Source organism: Cavia porcellus, unplaced genomic scaffold, assembly GCF_034190915.1.
Source record: "Cavia porcellus strain 051 isolate PalLab524CR breed Dunkin Hartley unplaced genomic scaffold, mCavPor4.1 scaffold_5, whole genome shotgun sequence".
NCBI classification, from domain to species: domain Eukaryota; kingdom Metazoa; phylum Chordata; class Mammalia; order Rodentia; family Caviidae; genus Cavia; species Cavia porcellus.
In genome coordinates, this window is record NW_026947488.1 from 60,556,270 (window position 1) to 60,562,269 (window position 6,000).

A 6,000-nucleotide genomic window follows, 5' to 3' on the forward strand; every position below is an offset into this window, starting at 1 on the left:
GGCCAGAGGGGTTCATGGACAGCAGAAGCTAGAAGGACTTTTTAAATGGTTCTTGGAGGTGAGAGGAAAACCTGAGGTCAAGCAGCAATTAATAGGGACTTACATTCAAAGGTAGCAACTCAGACTTTCCTGTTCTGTTTCCTTCCAAGCCTTATGAAAAGTTGCCTTGTTCAACTCCTAAGGGGTAAAGTTAATTAATGCATATCATTATTCTTTAAAAAGATTTCTTTTTATAGACTGGGTCATGATATCACTGAGATATCAGCTACTTACACCTGGAGAGGAGACGTCACAGCACCTATGTGGTTCCAAATGAAGCTCTCCTGTGTAATCTTTGTGTCTTGGTTTCTTATCTCTCTTTGCTGAGAAAAAATTATCTGACATCCAAAATGAAGGAAGGAAAGGTTTATTTAGCTTACAGTTTTTGGAGGTTTCAGTCCATAATCGCTGGCTGCAAGGCGGGGTGGCATGGGACTGGGGCAACATATCAAGGCAGCAACCAGAGCAAAAAGAGGAGAAAACAAGCTTCTTCTCCTCCTTTATGTTGTACACAGGCCACATCCCACCCTTCAGGACTGGTGTAGCACCCACCAAATCTCCTTGCCCTTCTTTGCACAGGATGAGGCTATTTACAAAGAAGAAACCCTGGCTCCCTGCTGAGTCTCTCAGTTTGAATTCTGAACTTCTCAAGTTGACATAGTGTATTAACCATAACACTGCGACAGTTGCCAACTCAACAGTATTGATTGCTTATGGTAGGGAAGACGTGTTGAAATAAAACCATAGGACCAGCCTTGTAGAATTTTGCTTCGAAATTATAAATATGTCCAACATTGGAAAAATATTTATTTATGAACAATGGAGAGATGCATTGTATTAGAAATAGTAACTCTGATAGTATTGTTGGAGGGAATGGATGGAACTTTATACAAGTATAAACCACATGTCCTTTGACTCATATCAAGTTGAAAACTATAATCTTATAAACAAAATACAAATGTTGCAGGTAGAGAAACTTCCAGCACTCCAGGCCCTCCTTAAGATTTCAGGTTCAAAATCCTAAAGACAGAGAGTACCAGTTATTTCTTGGATCCTTTACCTATCAGCCTGATACTTTGACAAGATTCCAAGTAGCAAAGAAGTTTCAGTTACATTATTTTGCTGGGATCCTCTCCATTGTATAGGTTTTCCCACTGACAAAATTTGTTGGCTACTAGTTTAGACTATTCTTCATCTCAGGGCCACAGCAGAACCTCTCCTCTTCATACCTTTATCAAGACAACGGTTCAGATGCAAGGATCTTTTGAAACCTTTTTAAAGTTTTGTAATTCTGAGAAAAAAATACCACACCCCATTCCCACTCTATTAGTCATAGGTTGCATTAGGATATTCATAACCAATGCTTTTGTTTTCCCATATTCTAATTTAGAACAAAAATTATGTGCAACGTTAGTTACTTTTAGTTTCTCTGCTATGTTCTTCAGCTATTTTGTACAAACAATTACTGTATAAGACTCACTTTGTCAAATATACTAACGAATGCAACTTATGAATGTTCTCCCTGTACGGAACTCATTCATAAGTTGAGGACTTATACTATGGAACTTATCAAAGGGCATTTTAATTATTGTTTAATTCATCTCTTCCTCCTTTACTGACTTGATAATCCCTATAAAAAATGGGATGATGACACAGTCATCTCTTTTTACTCTTAAAAAACTTGCATATAGAAATTGGTGTCTGGCAATGACTGACTGGCTGGCTGGCTGGATACATGGATACGTGGGCATGAAAAGTATGACATGACCAGCTTTGCAAAACATACAGATGTGATGTGCTTCTCATGAGAGCAATCCTATTAGAACAGAGACCCTACCAACTAAAATGTCTATAAATGTGAGATCAGTAGCCGGCAGCCGAGAAACAGTCTTCTGGGGGAAGACTATAGTCTTTGAGCTGTCCTGGACCCAGATGTCTGTCCAGATCTCTTCACACAAGTCCAGCCCAAGGTTCTGGAAATCCTTGAAGATAGTTTCCTGGGGCTCTCTGCTTGCTCAAAGGCCTATTGTGATCCAGTGGGATTCCACCTGCCTGATTTTAACTTTCTGGGCTCACTGAGCCAACTGCCCTGTCTTGGTTCCTAGGATTGACTGTGATGACATTTTCTAGGCTTACCCTTTTCCTCTCACTCCATATGCCTTTTTACTTCTCCTAGCCAATTTTTTTTTCTCTGTAAATGACTGAGAAACTCGTTTATACCAAGGAGTAAATGATTCACAGAGCTTGGTGTATTACTCCTCCTCAGAACCTTTACAATTTAAAGGGGACGAAATCTTGAGATAAAAGAATCTCGAGCTGTGGCATTTCAAGCAAGGAATATCCTTGATTCTTGCCAGCTGGACATAGAGCCCTGGCCGGTGTATGCCTCTTCCCCTCCACAGTGGGGCTCTCTTCCTCCCATTCTCAATCACAGACAACCTTGGGCATCGATCATGTAACTCTGGAGTTCACATGGATAACCTTTCCAAACTCTGGCCCCCTCCTCCCTGTGATGTTTTTCTCCAGTCTCCATTGGTCATTTAATCCTAAATCCACCAAATTTTGTCATCATCATTCATTTTATGCATAGATCTCGCATCCTTTCCAATTTTCTCTACAAATGGATTTCAAACCTCATTGGTGCCTCCAGCGAATTAACTCCATTTGTTCTCTACTAATCCACCAACTATGTCCTCTCTTCAGTCACTCCCTGTCAAATCTAGATCTCACGCTCATCAGTCCATACCATTTTCTTCCAAACCTTAAACTCCTGTCAATCTGTCCTGTTATCACATCCATCTGGAAAAGACAACTTTGAATGGACTGAACCTTCCTTTTGCTCTGAGGCCGGGCTCATGCCGTGGAGTTTTATTGAGACTGTGCAGCCATGGGGCACATCGATTTCACCATGTGTTCATAATTCTCAGATGGACTGTCAGCATTGCTCAGTAAATATGCTCATTTCTCTCATCAACTCCGTGACACATTTTGGTCATAATCTGCCTCCCTTAATCCTCTGAGTCTCCCACCTCTTTGCTCACTCTTGGCTCGCAACCCTGCCTCCTACTTCACAGGGAACACTGAGTCCATTACACAGAACTCTCTTGCCCTCCTACCACCAAGTACACCAGCACACCCACCTCCCTCCTGTTCCCTGGCCTTTTCTGCCTCCCACCAACCAAGACTGCCTTGCCTCATGGCTTACGAACCATCGTCTCCTTTTCTCAGAAATTATTATCCATTATCTAGTTTCTTCTCAAATGAATTTCTCCCAATGAAATTTAAGTACATGTCTTTTCCACTTAAAAATACACCTTACTAAAACTTGAAGACCCTCCAGCTATTGTCCTTTAAGCCAAATTCTCTGAAAAAGTTTCTTCCTTCTTTTGTTTACAATTCCTCATTCTTCTCACTACAGGCTGCCTTTAGGCCCCAGCACTCGCCTGAAATAGTTCTTTCTTGGGTCACCAAAACCTTACACATTCCAAGTCCAGTGGGCACGTTTCAGCCCTACTCATTGCTTGGGTCCCCTGCCCTGGCTCTGTTGCCCACACCTTACTTCCTGATACTCTCACCTCTCCTTTTGTGTGAGTGGCATATGACTGCTCCACTCCTAGCTTTCCCAGAACCCTCTTCTCTGTATTCTTGGCAAGTCTCTTTTCCTTTTATTGACTACTCAGCAGTGGATTTTCTCCAAACTTGACTCACTTTGACCTCGCTCTCTTAACTCTCTTCTCCCTCAGCAAGCTCATCAGCCTCAAGGCTTCAGGTTCCAACTCTACACAGAGGAACTGTCAATGGCCTCTTTTCCCTGGGTTTCCAGTTCTCTCACATCTTCACATTGCTTATTCAGACATACTACGGGTCCGCTATGAATACACTGATCAGACAGCCCACATCCATCACACTCAAACCTTCATTCAGGTGCACTGAGATCAGCGTAGCTGAAAATTCCAAAGCCATTTTACCCCAACTCCTATAACATGGCCCCTGCTCCTCAGCTTGAAGCCTGCACTGCACCATTTCTCTAGCATGGAATGTCTAGTAGGAATGGACTGACTTTCTCATGTTCAGCGGTCACTGGTTAAAAACTTGACTCTCTTATTTACTTGTTATATGACCATGAAAGCTGTACTTTTAATGAGGTAATGTTATTTAACTTCTCAGAGCCTCAAATTCCTCATCAATAATGTGATGTTGATGTCTGAGAACTATATGAATTATACACATTAAATAGGAGGTAGAGAATAACATCTATCATATGGGATGCAATCATAATGGTGACTTCATTATTATTATATTTTATTCAATTTAAAGGTTCCTTATTGTATTCTTCTCTTTGCTGATTCTAAAATATTTGTATTATTCTCAAGCCCTTTAAGGGCAGACATAGACCTTTCTACTTGCCTTGCTAAGACGCGTAAGGCTTATCCACTGTAAAGTTCCCTAATATCCTCCCCTGTACTTCTAGTCAGCATCCACGCAGCTGACCCTCCTGTGGGAGCAGAGGAGCCCTCTGTTTCCTTAGAAGGCTTCAGTGCATTCTGGCTACAGTAGCTCAGGTGCATCCTTTTGTCTATTACCCATCCTGTCTCTTATTCGTGCTCTCCATCTTCTCCCTTTACTTCAAGACAGGCATGTCCTCTAATTGCTCCTAGCCCTGAACAAAACATTTTTAAAAACCTTGTTATTTTCTCTTCACTAAGCTGTTAGGGTGACATCTACACCAGTTTCACTTCTCATTCTTTTCTCAGCCCCGTACTAATCACTCTCTGTCCTCTCAACGATTTTCCATTCTTGTGGGCCTACTGCCTTCCTCAACCCAAGTCTTTATGCCACCTAGAGCACCACTGACTAGCACCCCTGCAATGAGCCTCCAGTCTCCTTCCAGGTGCCAGTGTATGGCAAGAAAGAAAGAGTAAGAGACAAGATGGCAGTGAAGCAGGGACCTGGGATGACCAGTTTTGCACAGGGAACAAAAGGCCAGGAGGCAGACAGAACCTTGGCATTTATTCATTAAGGACGGTATCATTGGATGACTCAGATGATGATTTTAAACTAAAGAGAATCTTGCCCTGGAATATCTTTTGTCTTATTAGTCTTAATTTTAGTCTTAGTGGTCTTAGTCGTAGTAGATAGGAGAGGATGGCCCACTCCTAATGAGAAAATGGGAAATTTCAAAAGGGACATAGAAGTAGCCCCAAGCTTCTCTTCACCCCTTAGGGACATATATAAAATTATCCATTGTGAATTTGTGGTCCCTACCAGCTGATTACTCTCTCCATTTCAGCTATTTCTTCCTAGGAGGTTCTGGTTCTCGTCTTTCATATTCAATTTCTTCAATTCAGTCTTCCTCATGATTTCCTCTCATTACATAGAGCTTTACTGGGTCTGAATTTTTTGTCCATAGATTCAAGTATTCAAGAAATATTTCATTTTTAAATTTTCTATTAATCAATTTAACTTTAACTGTGAGTTTCCATTCTGCTAGGTTGCTGAGATATCCAACCTCAAACCATTCCCAGGGATTTCTCTACCTCTCTTCATTCTGCTAACAGGACATTGATGTAGTCTGGATTACCACTGGGAATCCCACTGCTTCTTGCCTTGTGGAATTGAATGGTCCTACTCCTTCCTCTCCAAGCTTCTGAGAATTTCCCCAAGGTGAAATTCTACAAATTTGGAAGCACGGGTTCCATAGGCTGCTCAGTTGGAGGTCCTCCAGTACTCAGAGTGCTTCCAGGATGGGGAGAATCGGACTGTTTCATACCACAGGGCCACTACCTTGCAAAGGGAACCAATTCTCTTCCACTAATGAAAAGCCCCTTTTATCCCCACCCTGCACATCTTTATCTAGCTTTGACCTCATAAAGATCAGAGTTCTGTTTCCAGAAACATGTAAGCATGGGGTCTGTAACTGCCTGGATCAGGGAAGGAAAACACAGAGTAAAGAAAAAGATT